We start from the raw sequence: 19,925 nt of genomic DNA, 5'->3' as shown, positions 1-19,925 counted from the left end.
ATTATTTTGATTTTAATGACTGCGACATTATGGCGGACACATCGGACAATTTTGACACATTTTTGGAACCACTGGCATTAATACAGCGATCAGTGCGATTAAAAATGCGTTGGTTGCTGTAAAAATGTCACTGGCAGTCAAGGGGTTAACACTAGGGGGCGGTGAAGGGGTTAACTGTGTTGCCTGGGAGGTGATTCTAACTGAAGGGGGAGGGGACTAACTAAAGGAAGTGACGGATTGTTGTTCCTAGCTAATAGGAACACACGATCTGTCACTCCTGTCAGAACAGAACAGGGATTTGTGTGTTTACATACACTCGTCCCTGTTCTGTGTTCCCTGCTCACAATCGCTCGTGGCCAGAGGTCATCACGACCGCCGACAACGAGCAACGGCAGTCCCGCTGTGCAGCACGCATGCCTGCTGTCCGGCCCCCACGAGCCAACGTATAGCTACGTGGTTTCGCACAGTGGAGCCAACCTGCTGCAGTATAACTGCGGCGGCTGGTCCGGAAGCGGTTAATATTCTGCCCATTTACACATCGGATGTCCTGGAAAGTCGTACTCATCACATGGTATTGCCCTGGAAACTTAAAACCCTCTTCCACATTGGAAACTATCAGGGCCGGGAAAAGAGGTGGAAAGGAGGGGGGCGGCTGCCCTGGACACTGTAGTTTCATGTCAGGTAGAGGGGGGCTGCGGGGAGATTGAAGGGAAGGGGATCTGTGTTGGGAGGGGCAATTGGGGGGGGGGGGGTGCAGGGGGTGTGAGAATTACTAGGAGTGGTGATTTAGGAGGATTTGTGTTGGCAAGGGGGGCGGGGGAAAGAGGATTTGTGCTAAGAGGGAGATTTGCAGGTTTGTGCTAGAAGAGGAGATATGGTGAAGGGGGGGGGGGGGAGAATTATGCTAGGAGGGGAACTTTTTGTTGGGGGGAGGGGGGAATTTGTGCTAGGAGGGGAAATTAGGGAGGTGGATTTGTGTTAGGAGGGGGGAATTTGACTTTCGATATTTTTTTTTTATTATGAAAGCAACAAGACAATGTCTTATAAAGTACAATCAATGAACAATAATACAAACAGAAGCTAAACTGAGCATAAGCATCGGAATGTCCTTCCAGCTCATAAGTATAAAACCTCCGAACATTAAACCGAAAGGTCTCGACATAAAGTGTGCTTGGTGAAAATAGCAGTAAGATTGGCAAAACAACATAACATGGAAGAAAACAAATCGTTAGTAGTAAGGTCAAGAAATATATTTCCAGTTCGCTAGGGACTGACTATATAGGGTCCCAACGAGCTACGTTGACCTGCATTAGTGGAATAAGTTATGCCAGGGGGAAAAGGTATAGCGTAAGGGAAGGGGATGGGAAGGGGAAGAGGAGCAGAAGGGAAAGGGAAGGGGGAGGGGATGGAGGGATGGGAAGGGAAGGGGATGGGGGGGATGGGAATGGAAGGGGATGGGGGGGGTGGGAATGGAAGGGGATGGGGGTGGATGGGAAGGGGAAAGACCAGTAAAAAAGGGGGGAAACCCCTGTGAACATTACTATGAGTATCATCAACATAAAATGTTATGCTCTATCAAGACATCTTATATTTATAAGAGAAATCAGATAGACAGAAAATATTAAAGAGAAGAGAGAAAAAGGAAAGGGAAAAGAGGGTCAGCCAAAGGCGCATTAGGGTGCAGATATATATCGTATCCACGGATCCCATATCACATCAAATTTCTTAGTAGGAGGTGGGATTTGGATTGGAGGGGAGAGGATGTGTACTCAAAAGGGGGCATTTGAGGGGTAGAAGATTTGTGCCAGGAGGGGGTGACTCTTTTTGGGGAGGGGCATATTTGCTGGGGGGGATTTGGAGGATGGAGGCAACAATTTGTGCAGAATGGGGGTGGATTTGTACTGGGGGGATTTTATGCTCATACATCTTGAGGAGGGGCGCACTTTGGCATGTTCACCCTGGGCTCTAGATCAGTGGTCATCAACCCTGTCCTCAGGGCCCACTAACAGGCCAGGTTTGCAAGATAACTGAAATACATCACAGGTGATATCATTTGCTGCTCAGTGATTGCAGTATTCTAGTCTGCATCTCCCCAAAGTAATACATAAAACCTGGCCTGTTAGTGGGCCCTGAGGACAGGGTTGATGACCACTGGTTTAGATGATCTTGTGCTGGCACTGGGCACTATCCTTGATGTGCAGATAAGTTTTTCTACCCTTTGCAACCTTACAAGACCGATTATCAGTTGCCTTTGAGAGACCTATTCATTTCTCTTCAAACTAATCACTTTGGACAAAGCATTTCGCCTCGATTGACCTTTACCTCTCCTACACCCTTCGAAAAGCTTTGCATTAGTGCATTGGGACTATTCTTGATGTGCAGATAAAGGTTTTCCTACCATTTGCAACCTTACAAGACCAATATCAGTTGCCCTCAAGAGACCTATTCAGTTATCTTCAAACTAATCACTTTGGACAATCCTTTTTGCATTACAGATGCAACTTAAAGAGGACGAATCTCAAGCATCTGCAAGCTTCTGATGACCCCACAAGCCGAAACTCCACTGAAATAAAAACTATATGGCTAAATGGAAGTAGATCTTTCTAATTTTTCAAATTCAAAATGGTCATTCATTTTTGAATAAGATGATGATAAGGATAGAACAGAACAAATAGAGGCCATCTTTCGAAATTCAAATAGATTAGAAAATATTGAATATACTAACCGAATCCCAATATAAGAAACTAATCTGAATATACATAAAGAATTCCAAAAACAAAACATTCTAACATATGATGAAACATCTCTCATTCATTCAGTGTGTACAAATCTGATTAGCTGTGATTGGCCACAGTTAATTACATGTTACAGATGGACTGTGATTGGACCTGTCTGTACCATGTGATCACTGTGACCAACCACGGAGATCAACACAATAGTACACAATGAATGATATCAATGAAAGCCACCCATTGTGTACTATTGTCGTGATCTGCTATGATTGGTCACAGCGTTCACATGGTACCGGCAGTGGCCTGGTACACTGATCTTTCATCCGCTGGTCACCAGCGGGTGACATATTGCGCTACAGTATATAAATGTGGTAGAAGCGCTCTGCCACCTAGTGACAGAAATTAGGAATTACAGGGTGCAGCTGCTGCAATCACCAAATGTGTTCCCACATCCCCATTGGATGAATACTAAAATGTGTGATCGCACTGCAACGCGATCACACATTTTAGTATTGATATATTGCTCTGCAGCCATCCCTTGGGGCCCGGGCGAGCAGCGTTTCTGGGAAGACGCCATATGATGTCCACCGAGAATGGGAGAGCTCCCGCTCGGTCATTATTTTATGATAGACTACCCCTAGACTAATCATTGAGCCAAAAGAGAGGCTGATACTGTATGGTTGATTGCAAATACAATAGTTTGGGAAAGAATCTTGGGACCATTCAGCGGGCCCTTTCAGAGAAGAGCGCTAAAGGAGAAACAGTTGCGACCTCCTTAGCTGAGTGACAATATTAACTGTTGCAGTTGTGCAAAATGAAGGCGAGACTTTTGTTCTGCAAAATCAGCCATGCCATGTGTCTATGGTTATACTGCTTTACGCCATTCCTTGTCATAATGTGATAACTTTTCAATAAAAAAAATAAATAAAAAAACATTTGAGTAAACAAATTCCGCCCATTTTTGGTTTCCAGTAGTCAGACTCCAGGGCAGTGTCATCAAAAAAGCGAACAAATCAATCCGAAGACTCGAAATCAAGACCCCCGTGTTTCTAAATGTCAAGGCAATAATAAGAAAATATTTCTACAGTGAGTCATGTTGCTAATATCCCAACGATGAGTTGGTTTTCCTTCAGATCCCGAGGTAAGGCCTTTATTTTCAGGTCAAAGAGCCCGAAGAATGATTGCACACAATGAATGGGGCCATTAGTCACCTACAGCAATAAGATGATGGGAATTACATGGCCCCAATCTGCAACTAGGTCGTACGGAACAAAGGCCACTTCCGGCTGCCTGACTTGAAGAGAATACAATAATCAGGACGGAATAAATACTGCCCTATGGTGTGTGCATTTGCTGACAGATAAAATGAAAAAAATCTGCTTTGAGTGAGGAGGAGAGTGACAGACCCGGCGCTCTATTTTCACCCAACATGCTTGGCCCTGACAGTACCCCCTCCTCAACGACCCCTCTCCCTCGGAGGACCACCAGGCTTGATGGGAAAACGTCTATGGAAATAACGGAGGAGGACAGGGGCATGTACGTCCGAGGATGAGACCCAAGAACGTTCCTCTGGACCGTACCCTTTCCAATGCACCAGGTACTGTATGCGGCCACAGAACCTACGGGAGTCAACAATGGACTGTACTTCACACTCCTCATGGTTCTCAACCTGTATAGAGTGAGGACGTGGCACCGAGGTGGTAAAGCGGTTGCAGACCAAAGGTTTTAATAAGGAGACATGAAATACATTCGAAATACGCATATTAGAAGGAAGGTCTAATGCGTAAGCCACTGGGTTAATCCTGTGAAGAATACGGAAAGGGCCAATAAACTGAGGTGCGAACTTCAGTGAGGGAACACGAAGTTGGAAGTTTAGAGATGACAGCCAGACCCTGTCCCCAACCTGGTAGGACAAACTGCACCACCAATGCATACTAGATAGGGGTTCAGAAGCTCTGAAATCAAAGCCAAAATGTTCATGTTTTTGGCAAAACAGCCCCCTCATCCCATTCACCCCCACTGCCTTCCATGGCCAACATTCACCCCTTTCTTATGAGGCTTTCCTCTTATATCACACCCAACATGACCCCCTGCCAGGTTATTATTGCTCTCCGCGCCCTCGTTACGAACATTTGCCCCTCTCTATTTGTCCTATTTACTGTTATATTCCATGAGAGAAAACTCACAAATTTTGGGCTGTCACCAGACCAAGAGTGTCTAAAAGGAGGATGATGGTACCCCTCACATATATAATACTATAGCTCTTTTGAGGCACACACCTTATCTACCAGACCGAGAATGATGGGAAATCTTCCAATGGGGACACTAGTCGGTGACAACCAGGGACTTCATCTCATTTCCTGTTTGGCTATGGAACAGGAAATGAAGAAAAATCTTCACAATGGGACAGAGATGGCAAAGAAAACCTGACAAGGAGTTATAAGCCTCCCTTAGTCCATCCAAATGGAAAAAAAAAGTTTGCCCTTTGTTCTGCGTTTAAGTAGTATTAAACCTTTTCTTTTTGTTGTTGTTGAAGGATGCCTAGCAGTCCAAAGTGTCTGGACGCAAAGGAGATGAGCTTTGTTCTGTGGCTCATGTTTGCCCTATCCAACCTGCCTGGAGCTCATTTTGGTAAACATCTTCGGTAAACATCTTTATCTTGGTAAAGGGAAACAAATGGACTTAGGCCGGCCAAAGACGGATCGAAATTTGGCTGGTTCTTACTGAATCTAGAACAATCTTGCCGCACTAAAAGTGACCAGTGTTACTCAAAGCAAATGTATCATAATAAATGAAAAATGATAGCAATTGGCTTCACTTATTAACATTGTTCTCCCTTCTTGAATGGAGTATTTAAATTGCGTGGTGACGAGCGTGACCCCTGCACCCTCCCCCCTGATGACGTCAGATGTGACGAAACACGTAAAGCGAAGCTTACGCTCTTGACGTCACCATGCATGCCGAAACTAGAAAGCAGTCAGATCGGATCCCGGGATTGGTATTTTGAACATTCAAGCGCTTGTCGCTTGGTAGATCCATGTCATGGTCCTGATTTTACTGGCCAAATATTTTCCCAAGTCATTGACTCGCCAGATTTTAAAGGAAGGATGACTGTTCCGGAAGGTGCACCTTCTAAATCAAGTCTGCAGTGGCATTATCCATATTTCTACCCTTGCGAGTTCCCATTAAAACTACATTTATCCTTTTTTTTTTTTTTCTGTTTTACAATTGTATGGGCTAAACAAAGGCTTTTTCATTTTTGCATAGAATTATATAAAACCCCTTTTATATTCGAATATTAATCATGTCCCTCAGATTAGTTAGCAATCAGTGGTAATTACTTTCCTCCTTTTAAAATTCATATGTCACAAATGATAATTACCCAGAGTTAATCCCCGGTGACATTAAAATACTCCCCCCCCCCCCGTTAAAAGTCACCAAATTACAACCCATGTCACAACTCCCCCTCACTATTCTTGAAAACAAACACAATAGCTCCTTATTGGAAGTTAAAATGTACTAAAAACAGCCGCGTTTTAATTGTGCCTTTCCGCGCCTTTATAAAGAGGAATGAACGATCGCCGCGGTTTCGTCGGCACAGAGACGTAATTATACAGGCAGCCTTTCCAATGTGGTCAAGTGCTCTACCTCTTTATTAAATGGATAATTGGCCTCTTTTACATCCACATACCTATTATTTTATGGCACTCTGAAATGTGAGCCTCGCTGGTAGTGAGGAGAAGGGGGGGGTCATAATTATCAACGCAACAATATAAAAATAAGTGTATAATTACCACGACAAGAACTTACTGTCATTATATTGTCACTATAATTGTACAGTACGCTCCGCCTGGCATGTATTCAAAATTCTGCTATAACCTAAACAAATGCTATGAAAAACACACCAGATGGATAGATAAAGACCATGCTGAAACCTGTCCAGGGAGAACATAGTCTGACCTCCTTTGAAAAATACACTATATTAGCAAAAGTATTGGGACGCCTGCCTTTACACGCATATGAACTTTAATGGCATCCCAGTCTTGGTCCGTAGGGTTCAATGTTGAGTTGGCCCCGCCCTTTGCAGCTATAACAGCTTCAACTCTTCTGGGAAGGCCGTCTACAAGGTTTAGGAGGGTGTCTATGGGAATGTTTGACCATTCTTCCAGAAGAGCATTTGTGAGGTCAGGCACTGATGTTGGAGGAGAAGGCCTGGCTCGCAGTCTCCACTCTAATTCATCTCAAAGGTGTTCTTTTGGGTTGAGGTCATGACTCCACCTCCACCCCAAATTCACTCATCCACGTCTTTATGGGCCTTGCTTTGTGCACTGGTGGGCAGTCATGTTGGAACAGGAAGGGGCCATCCCCAAACTGTTCCCACAACAATGGGAGCATGAAATTGTCCAAAATGTCTTGGTATGCTGACGCCTTAAGAGTTTCCTTCACTGGAACTAAGGGGCCAACCCAACCCATGAAAAACAACCCCACACCATAATCTCCCCCTCCACCAAATGATTTGGACCAGTGCACAAAGGTCCATAAAGGATGAGCGAGTTTGGGGTTGGAGGAACTTGACTGGCCTGCACCTCAACCCCACAGAACACCTTTGGGATGAATTAGAGCAGAGACTGCGAGCCAGGCCATGCCTTAAGGTGTCAGCATACCAAGACATTTTGGACAATTTCATGCTCCCAACTTTGTGGGAACAGTTTGGGGATGGCCCCTTCCTGTTCCAACATGAATGCGCACCAGTGAACAAAGCAAGGTCCATAAAGACATGGATGAGGGAGTCTGAGGTGGAGGAACATGACTGGCCTGCACAGAGTCAACCCTCAACCCGATAAAATACCTTTAGGATGAATTCGAGCAGAGACTGCGAGCCAGGCCTTCTTGTCCAACATCAGTGCCTGACCTCACAAATGCACTTTTGGAAGAATGGTCTGCAAAGGGTGGGCCAACTCAATATTGAACCCTACGGACTAAGACTGGGAGGCCATTAAAGTTCATGTGCGTGTAAAGGTAGGCATCCCAATACTTTTGACAATTTAGTGTATATTATGTATAAGTTCAGTAACGTTCTTGGATCCTTTAACCACTTACCATCCCGCGTATAGTAATATGACGGCCGCAAGGTGGCTCTCTCATCCTGGGCGGCCATCATATGATGTCCTCGGCTTCCCGGCCATCTAGGGGGCGTGCGCCACGTCACTCGGGAGCTGATGCGCGTGCCCAATGGCCGTGATATCCTCCATGTACCCGCGATTGTTTGTCACAGAGCAGGGAAGTGGATCTGTGTGTGCAAACACACAGATCCACGTCCTGCCAGGGGAGAGGAGAACTGATCGTGTGTTCCTTGTATATAAGAACACCGATCGGTTACCTCCCCCAGTCAGTCCTCTCCCCCCACAGTTAGAATCACTCCCAGGTAACACATTTAACCCCTTGATCGCCCCCTAGTGTTATCCCTTCCCTGCCAATGACATTTATACAGTAATCAGTGCATATTTATAGCACTGATCGCTGTATAATTGTCAATGGACCCAAAATAGTGTCAAAAGTGTCCAATTTGTCCCCCGCAATATCACAGTCCTGACAAAAATCGCAGCTCGCCGCCATTACTAGTAAAACATTTTTAAAAATGCCATAAATCCAGCCCCTATATTGTAGGCGCTATAACTTTTGCGCAAACCAATCAATATACGCTTATTGCGATTTTTTTTAACAAAAATATGTAGAAGAATACGTATCGGCCTCAACTGAGGAAAAAATTTGTTTGTTTTTTTTTTTTTTAAATTGGGATATTTATTATAGCAAAAATTAAAAAATATTGTGTTTTTTTCAAAATTGTCGCGCTTTTTTTGTTTATAGCGCAAAAATAAAAACCTCAGAGGTGATCAAATACCACCAAAAGAAAGTTCTATTTGTGGGGGAAAAAATGCTCAAAATTTCATATGGGTACAGTGTTGTATGACCGCGCAATTGTCATTCAAAATGTTACAGCGCTGAAAGCTGAAGGTCTGTGCAGGAAGGGGGTGAAAATGCCCCAGATTGAAGGGGTTAAACCACACATGCCCAACCTCTAACTGCTTCTAATGGGCAAAGGTTCTGAGAGTTTAGTACACACTGGTGTTTATTTACTAAAACTGGAGAGTGCAAAATCTGGTGCAGCTGTGCATGGTAGCCAATCAGCTTCTAACTTCAGCTTGTTCAATTAACCGGGCACTTGCACCCCACCCACTTCCTGCCCAGGCCAATTTTCAGCTTTCAGCGCTGTCACTTTTTAAATGACAATTGCGCGGTCATGCTACACTGTATCCAAACTAAATTTTTATCATTTTGTCCCCACAAATAGAGATTTCTTTTGGTGGTATTTGATCACCTCTGCAGTTTTTATTTTTTGCTAAACAAATAAAAAAAGACCGAAAATTTTGAAAAAAAAAAAAGTTTTTCTTTGTTTCTGTTATAAAATTTTGTAAATAAGTAAGTTTCCTCCTTCACTGATGGGCACTGATAAGCTGCACTGATGGGCACTGATAAGGTGGCACCGATGAGGTGGCACCAATTAGATGGTACTGATGAGGTGGCACTGATGGGCACTGATAGGCGGCACTGGTGGGTGACACTGATATGCAACACTGATGGGCATTGATAGGTGGCACTGATGGGCACTCATAGTTGGCACTGGTGGGCACTGATTAGGCACTAATAGGTGACACTGGGCACTGAAAGGCTGCACCGATGGGTACTTATGGGTGGCACTGATAGACGGCACTGCTGGGCACTGATAGGCGGCACTGAAAGGTGGCACTGATGGGCACTATAGGCGGCACTCATGGGCACTGAAAGGTGGCACTGATGGGCACTGAAAGGTGGCACTGATAGACTGCACTGATAGGCATCACTGGTGGCACTGGCAGGCATTTTTAACTGCCACTGATTGGCAGCTGCCTGGGCACTGATTGACATATCCCTGGTGGTCTAGGGTGGCATACCTGGTGGTCCTGTGTGATAGCCATCCCTGGTGGTCCTGGTCGCATCCTAGTGGTCCTGGGCATGCACCCTAGGACGGGCTGCGCTGATAAACAATCAGCACAGACCCCCCCCCCGTCAGGAGAGCAGCCGATTGGCTCTCCTCTACTGGCATTAAACACGGGTGAGGAAAAGCCGTTCAACGTCTCTTACTGTTTTGATCAGCTGTGATTGGACACGGCTGATCATGTGGTAAAGAGCCTCCATCAGAGGCTGACTGACACACTGCACCACCGATCGTCGCGATGGGCGCCCCAGCGTATGCGCGGCGGCTGTTATCCTGCTGGACGTCATATGATGCCCAGTCAGGATTATTGAAGCCCCCGTCATTTTGCTATAGGCCGGGCGGGAAGTGGTTAAGCTTGGAAGCGGATTGGTTTCTATGCAGAGCTGCACCAGATTTTGCACTCTCCAGTTTTAGTAAATCAACCCCCATTGGGCTGGTGGCATTCGGGAATATTTCTTCACCATGCAGGAGAGCTTGGAAGGTTTGACAAAGCCAACCAGTAATAAACAAACTACAGTTCTATTCATTTTCTCATAGCGCTGGGTTGCCTAATCACCTGGAGGAGACGAGATCTGGATGGCAGCCAGCTGCATTTGTGGACATCAGCCCAAAATTGTCACTCGATGCGTTTCTGAAGATCTATCATGAAACACAGCAGGCAGAAATTTACAGGGTGCCAAAATAGTATGGCCATAGAAAAACCGCCAACTCAGCCTAAACTTCATAGCAAAAGTTGTGCTATAGTGATGTATAGATTGTCCCGCACTGAATACTAGCTTGGCACTTTTATCCTTTCTGAAGAACATGAAGGTGACGGGGAACAAACATAGAACTTTCTATATGTTCACTTAGACGTTAAACCCAAATGATAACCACAAATTTTTAGGCACAGCAAGAAAAAGATCGAACCTCTTGAAAATAATTTTTCACTGTATTTTATTTTTTATTTCAATATCATAATAAAACAATTGGTAGACGTAGAATATCATTAGAGCCCTTTCACACTTACAGCGCTGCCGCGTTAGCGGTAAAGCACCGCTAGTTTTAGTGGTGATTTACCGTCGCTTTAGAGGCGCTTTTCGGCCGCTAGCGGGGCGCTTTTATCCCCTGCTAGTGTCAGAATAAAGGGTTAAAAGCACCCGCAAAGCGCCAATGCCGAGGCGCCTTGCAGGCGCTTCGGGTGCGCTGCCCATTGATTTCAATGGGCCGGGTTCTTTAGGAGCGGTGCATACAAAAGCGCCCCAAAGATGCTGCTTGCTGGACTTTTTTTTGACGTTCTGCCAGCACAGCGCCCCAGTGTGAAAGCCCCAGTGTGCGCTTTACAGGCACTATTTTTATTGCTAAAGCGCCTGAAAAACGCCTCCAGTGTGAAAGGGGTCTTAGGGTACTTATCTTAGGGATCTTAGATCTTAGGGCACTTTCACACTGACAGCGCAGGGGGCGACGGCAGGTTAAGCGCCGCTAGTTTTAGTGGCCTTTTACCGTCGTTTTAGAGGCGTTTTTAACCCCCCCCCCCTAGCAGCCAAATAAATGGTTAAAAGCACCCGCAAATCGCTGCTGCCGAGGTGCTTTGCAGTCGCTTCGGCGGCACTGCCCACTGATTTCAATTAAGTATTTTTCAGGCGCTTTACAGGCGCTACTTTTAGCACATTGATTTCAATGGGCAGGGGTGCCTTAGGAGCGGTATATACACCACTCTTAAAGTGCCCCAAAGATGCTGCTTGCAGGACTTTTTTTTAATATCCTGCCAGCGTAGCGCCCCAGTATGAAAGCACTCGGGCTTTCACACTGGGATTGCAGATGAGGCATTTTTCAGGCGCTATTTTTAGTGCTAAAGCGCCTGAAAAATGCTTCCAGTGTGAAAGGGGTCTTAAAGTTCAAATCTTATACAGACATAATAGAGGGACTTTTATCGCTCCATGCTACCCCTCCTGAATGCCGCCGTGTAACAATCATCACAACTATGGATACATTGAACATAAGTTCTCCAGTTCAAAGTTGTCAGAGGACGCCGCTACTATTTCCTTGGACATCTGTTCCCTGGCTGTGTCTGTATGGGGGGGGTTGTTGGTGCCTCCTGGTTGCTCCAAAGGCCTGCTTTGAGAAGAGGGGCATCACCCCCAATGAACTGGTCCCCTGGGAACTTCACCTTTCACCCAGTTAGTAAACAAGCTTCAATTTCTCTTTACTGCAGTCCTGAGGAAGCAGTAATGATAGCTGTGAAACACGTTGAGCTTGAGTGTATGCCACTTTATGTCAGGATGGGCATGCCAGGAGACAAGATGGCTCCTATGCGCAGACTTCTTCGCAGGCTAATCCACATTCCTTTGTGGACGTAGGAACTGGGCACATACTAATACTCATGTGCACGAATATTCATGCACGCACGAATGTGCACATCCGCGTGCGTCTGCGTGCTCAATTGCACCCGTGACAGATGGTGTCACCAAATGAGCTACAGTATTTACTGTAAATTGAGCCAGTACTCAGGTTCAGTGCAGCTTTGTCTATAGCCTTCAGTTACTAACCCAGGTCGTCTGACTACTCCCTGAACTCTGCTTGTACTGACCTCAGCTTGCTTTCTTACCAACGCTTCTGCCTGCTCCATTTGCTACCTCTCCATGGATTGGCTCCTGACGCAGCTTGTGCCTGTGATCCTGTACGTGATTTGTCTTGCAAGTGTATGACCCGGCTTGCCTGACTCTTGTTGTTGCCAGGATCTACCTTCCAACCGCCTGTGCCTGCTTACCCACTGTCTGCTACCAGTATACGCCTCACCTGCCTGCTATTGCGGGTACCAACCTGCTTCGGTCTGTTGCTCACCAGCTGCCATCATGCCTGCCTGCTTTTCAGAAACCATGAATCAGACCGAGACAGAAGTACAGTTAAATCACACTTGTTTAATAATAAAAGTAAATAAAACAAACGTAGCCAAAGTTCGGTAACCGGAACAGATAGTCAGACAAGCCAGAAAGTCAGGAAGCCAGGAATCAGCGTAGTGGAACAGCAAGCAGGATCTGGAGCCAGAAGGAATGTCAGCCAAGTAAGTCTTTAACAGGAACGCAGGAGAAAGTCTCTGTGATGCTTCACTGAAGACCTTTGTTACGAAAGGCAAATCCACTTTGCACTGTAAGTGCACTTGGAAGTGCAGTCGCTCTAAATCTAAGGGGTAGATCTGAAATGAGAGGAAGCTCTGCTGATTTTATCATCCAATCATGTGCAAGCTAAAAGGCTGTTTTTTTATTTTCCTTGCATGTCCCCCTCGGATCTACAGCAACTTTACTTCCAAGTGCACCTTCAGTGCAAAGTGGATTTTCCTTTAGTAAATAACCCCCAATGTATCAATCAGACATATAGTGTATCCCAATCGAGATAATGATTAATATCTCCTATGTAAAGTAAACAATCCCGCATATCATAGATGTTAAGCTGTTAATACAACTTTTCGAGGGCACCCTCTATGACGGTATGTGAGGTTTTCTTTCTCCAATTTGGAATTAATAAGCATCTTTTCCTATGAACAAATGTAGGAGTTCCCGCACTATGAATAGTCACCTCATAACCATTAATTGCGATGATTCAGGAGCCGAACCTCGGGGAGGATGCCTAATATAGAAAACCTGGACGTTTTTTACACCGGTGCAAGATGTACTTCTGCATCAAGAATTTAAAGAAGAAAACTCAGAGCAGCAATAGGCAGCCAACGTTCTACCAAACTAGATAGAAGGTGTACTTTTCACTACTGAAAATATTAAAATGGGTAACGGCGCCAAGAGTAATACAAACAATAGTGCAATGCTGCACCAAGAAATTAGTAAAAACGAATAAAGCATAAATAGTGAAAAAAATTGGGCGCAAAAACCATATATGAATACCAACACCCAAACCAGCGTGGGTATGAAATTAATAACAACACACAAACCAAAATATAGTGCCAAACATTAAATAATAAAGAAAAAAATATTTTTTATGATGGTGTAATTCTCCTGTGTACACTCCAACTCCAACTCCGTGCCTTCCTAAGGCAGACATCCCAACCTGCAGAAACTCATTTCAGGGAGGTGGCGCTTCGCGCCCGCAAATGCCCCCTCCCCACCCCCCACCCCCCGCGGCAAATGCAAACTTTTTCATTTTTTTTTAGTTTTTTTACAATTTTTTTTATATATTTTTTGGGGGGCTTTGGTGAGATGTCAGGGGTCTAAACAGGCCCCTGACATCTCCCCTTTGAGACAGACACACATTCCCCAGTCCCTTTCTCAGCACTAAAGATGAATGAACAGGAGACAAGAGGCTCCTGTTCATTCACAAACTGAGCAGAGTAAACACAGTTTACTCTGCTCAGCAATCACAGGACACAGGAGCGATCTCGCTCACTGTGTCCAATTACTAGTTCCCCCCCGCAGCCGGCAGGAGAGGAGAGGAGGGGAGCCGGCTGCGGGGGACAAGGGGGGGGCGGAGAAGGACATGGAGGGGGCCAGAGAACGGGGGGTGGAGAAGGACATGGAGGGGGCCAGAGGGGAACAGGGAGGGGTGGTAATGATCGGTGCGCTGCAGGAGGGACAGCTGTGATCACCGATCTCCCTGTATAGCTTTTTAGCTGACAGCCGCGGGAGGGAGAGAAGGAGAAGCGGCTGTCAGCTTAAAATCGATACAAAGGAGATCGGTGAGCACAGGCTGTTCCCAGCTGCACCGATCATTCCCGGGAGATCTGGAGGCTCTTGCGGGTGTGCGGGAGCCGCCACAGAAATGCGGGAGACTTGAGATGTCCGCTAAGATGCAATGTGCTTATTCCTTGTAAACAGTGCTTCACCCCAAGTGACACATAAACCTGCTCACCAGATATCTCTGGCCACAAAGTGACCACCAGGCATGTAATATAGGGAAAACTTCCTCGGTTCAACAGGGTCCTCCAAGCCAGATCTCACTCACAAAACGATCATTCACATATCGCTAAAACTTCAATCAATAGATGGTATTCCTCAAGATGTTACACTTTAGAGTGCCAATCCAAAGCTCCTTATCCTTATATCAACAGCTGAGTAACTGTGGAGAGAGATAGGAGCTGGCAATTAGCCGACAGCTGAGTGGCCAGCTCGTAGAAGGAAGGGCTGAGCCCAACCTTGACAGAAGTTGTCCGATAGCAGAGCGGCTGCAAAGCACATTATTCCAGGTGCATTCCAATCAAATCCACCTTTACAGCCCTGAAGAAGGGCAGTGCACCCCCCCCCCCCCCCCCCCCGGAATGCGTTGGCTTTACCTGTGAATTGTTAACTTCAATAAACTTTTCACGTGGGACAAACCTCTTATACTGAGCATGCCTCTATAAGCATCCAAAAGCTGCATTCAGACCTTGGCCTCTGCTACAGGATCCTGGAGCCAGAGCCCAAGTAAGAGGGTTAATTTCTATAGACAGTCGAACCTTGGTTAACGAGTAACGCGGTTAACAAGCGTTTTGAAAGACGAGCAACTTTTTTTTTTTTTTTTAATTCTGACTCGGTTTGCGAGTGTTGTCTCGCAAAACGAGCATAATTCAAGCTAATAGGGTGTGCAGTACCGCGTTTGGCCAGAGGTGCGGGGGCGCCGGTGACACTCGGAACGAGCCGTTCGGAAATACTCTGAATCACTCGGAAATACTCGGAAACACCGAGGCTTTCCGAGTTCAGCCGAGCTGCCCCCAAGTATTTCCAAGGCTCTCCGGCCCCCCCCCCCACCTCTGGCCACATGCAGTATTGCATGCATTAAAAGTCAATGCGGAACGAATTATCTTTGTTTCCATTGACTTCTATGGGGAAACTCGCTTTGATATGCAAGTGCTTTGGATTACAAGCATTCTCCTGGAACGGATTATGCTCGTAATCCAAGGTTCCACTGTATTGGGTTAGAGAGGAGGGTGAGGGTGCAACATTGGCTAGGTTAGTAAACGGCTTTAAATAGATACTGAAAATGATATCTGGATACACATCAATTTTTTTTTTCTTCTGCTTTATTGGTCCTAGCGGGGAGCTACAGACTGATCTATGTCTATGAGCATCAGCGTTTTTCTACTTTTTACCGCCAAAATCTTCCCGGGCCAGACAATGAAACCGTCCAAGAACACAGAAGATTGCTTCTAAGATTTATAAGCATCTTGACCTCAATCCTGTCGAGCCACTTCTAACTCTGAACAACTTTTCATCTGAGAAGCACTGGGCTGTGAAAAGCTCCGATATTAATTGATCTCTGGCTTTTAGTATTTTACTTAACCTGGCCCCTTGGATTGAAGTGTAAAATGATGATATTTCGCCCCTTCGATAAAACTGCCAATGCACGGCGCTCATCTTGAATAGCTGCCAGTTTAGGTTCTGTGCTCGGAATGAACGCCATCACCTCGTAATTATATCATAGCTAGCACAACACACCTGTAATGACTGCACCAAAAATAAAAAAAGAGTTATCTCTGCATCAAGCCTGATTTTAATTTCAGATTGGACCGGCCAATTTGCATGCCGGTTTTCACCGGCCCGTTTGTGTCTCGAGGGCTTCTGATACATAACGGTCAGACATCAGTAAGAGGAACTATCTGGAATACTGATGAAGGCAACGCTGTCATCTTTATATTGTGTTCTGAGATGCCGCCGGGTATATCAAACCACTCTCTGCCTACAAAAATGTATTTTCTGTACTTTTTCATCCCAATCACATATTCCATTGTGAAATCCGCCATATGTTATCCTTAGAGGTATTTCGAAATATGGCCACTTCTCCGAGTCTCTGAAAGCTTCTTAAGTCTACTTTTAAACACGCTTTAAAAATGTATTAATACATAAGTTCCACCATCTTTAGAGTTCCCCCCTTGGTATTCTGCTTTGACTCTAAGTGGAACTCATCCAGTATTAATGAGCACATTGTCTGTAGAAGGGAACAGCTTTATTATTTACAGTGTATGTATTTACTCTCCTTTTTTTTTTTTTTTTTTTTGAGGTTTACTCAAATCCAAAAAAAAAAATTTACCCAAATCCACTGAAGTGGATGGAGTGCCGAGGATGCCTACCCCTGAGGTAGAGACAGTAAACACACAGAGTCAGATTGCAAAAGAAAGCAACTTGTATTAATGCAGAATCCAGAAATTCACAACAAACCCGGTGGAAAGGCTCACGGCAATATCAGCAACGTGTAGCGGAGCAGGTCTCAGATGTGCTGACAGTGTCTGTCTTGAGGGCAGAAAGCGGCCTGGCCGGTCGCAGCCCAAATGGGGAGGTCTCCAGAAGGATGGCGTGTCCCTATCCTTTCCCTACTCGTGTGGAACTTCTCCCTGCTCACTGTCCCAGTCAGCCCCGCGACCTGTCCCTACACTACCCACGCATGAAATGTGCACCAAGCCTAGGAGCCAGGGCCTTCAAAAGAGAAGTATGGGATTTGCTTTTAATTTTTTTTATCATACTTACCTAGGTGGATGTAGCATCGGTCCAATGCTGCATCTGTCCCCTTCCGGCTCTAACACTAAGAACCGAGCAATCAAACACCGCTGATCACTCGGTTCTCAGAGCTCCCTGAGCAGAGAGCTGATGACTGTCAGCCACTGGCTCTATGCTCTGCCCCCTCCTCGCTGACTGGAGTGCTGGGCTGTAGAGGGGGCGGGGGTGGCCGGCCGGCAAGCTGCTGAGAGCCTAAGCCAAGTGCCGGTCCAGGCATGTAGGCGGATCCCGACCATATGGTCGTGATCTTTCCTGGACCGGCTCTGTGATGTCAGCTGACAGCAGGGGTTGAGCCCGCTGCCTGCTAAGAACGGGTCACAGGAGTGCAGAACGAACTGCACTACTTTGAGCTTACATAGGCACTGCCTGGCTCAAGATGGCTGCTAGAGTCACATGGGACGGCAGCATCCAATCGGATAGCTTCCCCAGTGACCCTGGAAACCATAGAAGAACCATGTTCCTTTCTACTTCCTCTCCCCCTGCAATGCCACTGCAGTTGAGCCCGACCTGGAGTGGAGAAAGTAGACTGCACTTGCCTACAAAGAGGCTATTAGTACATTTCATGGTAAAATATTCATTAAAGTTCAACTTTGCTATCGCTGCAGTTGTCTAGGATGCCTTTCTAATTATCAGACGGCCTCAACAGATCAATTCTTAAAAGCAAGATGTTTCATGTGAGTTATTTCAATATCAGCCTAAGCTTGGAGCATGGGCCATGGGACAAAATTGATCAATCCATGTTGGAATAGGTAGGAAGGGTTAGTGTCTGTCATTTTTTTTTTTTTGTGTTTCTTTTTTTTTTTTTTTTTTTTTTTTTTTTTTTTTGCTGTTGATGGAAAAACTTACATTTTTCCCTAGTTATGGCTCACTAATACATAAGAATGTAGATGAGGGATGGTTTTCACCTAACTGACCAAATACTACAGGAATGTTCCTTACTTTGAACTGACTAAGCCCCTTCAGGAATGTGTGCTACCTTTCTTAAAAGGTAATGCTACTTTCCAGAGGATATGATTGGTCCTTACTACCAATTATTCCTGTATATACCACAGCTAAAACTGAAATAAGTTAGTCTCTCACCAGGGCTGCTACACTCACGCATCTGGTTTGATCATCTGCCAAGCCACTGGAAATAGGCGGGACTCCCTGGCGAAAGACGTCTATAGCTAAGCTTCTTCTTACATTTTTCCAACATTATTACATTTGTTATCTGTCATTTCCTAATTAAATGTTATATACAGTTCAATTTTACCTGCGAGTGTTTGTGTGATCTCAAAAATAAGCCCCGAAAACAAAATACCACTATCAGGTAAACATGATAAAAGAGCTGTCTATCTCCTCCCCCGTGGGGAGATTTCTCCTCCCTTCCAGGGAGGACATCATGGGAAACCTCTTCAACGCAGGCAAAGGTAAGAATCTTTTAATATTCCAATTCTGAAAATTTTGCAACAATTGTAGAAAAAGATGGGAATCTGCCACCTACAATACTCCGATATAGAATATTAAAAAAATTCTTCCAAAAGATGCTGCACAGCCCCTTTAAATTATGTGTGTATAATCACGGAAATATCAAACATTGTGCAAAAATTTATTAAACTTAAAACATAATCTCATAACAAAGTCCAAAGGTCCCGAATCAGTGAATTTGAGAAAGGTAATGATTAATCCTTGCCAGTATTTTGTCCCCTGACTTCTACTCCACCATCGTGACAAAAAGGTATGGACCACGAAATGGTCACATGGGCCCTGTAAGAATATGGATCATCTCATGGGTGGTGAATGGCATCAACCAGCAAGGCTCCACTGCAGAATCTAAAAAGACGTACATAGTATATCACCATAGACCCAGGGGCCTCCAAACTTTATAAACAAAGGGCCAGTTTACTGTCCTTCAGACTTTAAGGGGGCCAGATTGTGGTCAGTGGGAGTAGAAAAGGTCCCAATGTCAAAGGGAATAAACAATGCCCCATCGTTGGTGTCATTGGGAGGAATTGTGCCCTGCTGTTGGTGTCCTTGGGAGGAATTGTGCCCCATTGTTGGTGTCATTTGAAGGAATTGTGCTTCATCGTTGGTGTCATTGGGAGGAATTGTACACCTTTATTTGTGTCAGTGGGGGAAATGTTGTCCCATTGTTGGTATCTATAGATGAAATAAGGGCCAGATAAAGGCAAGCAAAGAGCCACAATCGTCCCCCAGGCTGCAGTTTTGAAACCATTGCCATAGACCAGGGATATGCAATTAGCGGATCTCCAGCTGTTGCAAAACTACAAGTCCCATAATGCCTCTGGGTGTCATGCTTGTGGCTGTCGGAGTCCTGCTATGCCTCATGGGACTTGTAGTTCTGCAACAGCTGGAGGTCCGCTAATTGCATATCCCTGCCATAGACCATGTAGAAAAAAGAGGCCACAGTGTAGATCAAACTTTCTCAACTTTTTTACCACAGAGGAAGCCCTAAAATAATTTTCTGATCTCAAGGAACCCTTACTAAAAAACAATTAATCTGGGGGCAAGGGAAAAATGCCTTTTACACTGATAGGCGATAGGAAGAATAAAACCCTTAGAGTGGTGGTCAGAATGGCAACCTTACAGACAGCTAAAAAAAGATAATTAGTGTCATGCTGCTGGCTGGTGTTGACCCTGGAACTATGGAGGCACCATCAAATTGGTGGACACAGTTCAAGGAACCCCTAGCAAACTCTGGAG

General features: G+C 45.3%; 1 protein-coding gene across 1 annotated transcript in view; it reads right to left on the bottom strand.

Annotated features, from left to right (window-relative positions):
• The window catches only part of ZMAT4 (zinc finger matrin-type 4), a 675,941-nt gene that overhangs the window by 197,215 nt on the left and 458,801 nt on the right, over nt 1–19,925 (bottom strand). The gene's annotated exons all lie outside the window — the stretch shown is intronic.

Source organism: Aquarana catesbeiana, linkage group LG08 (genome assembly GCF_042186555.1).
Source record: "Aquarana catesbeiana isolate 2022-GZ linkage group LG08, ASM4218655v1, whole genome shotgun sequence".
NCBI classification, from domain to species: Eukaryota; Metazoa; Chordata; class Amphibia; order Anura; family Ranidae; genus Aquarana; species Aquarana catesbeiana.
This window is presented reverse-complemented; position numbering and strand designations above follow the sequence as displayed.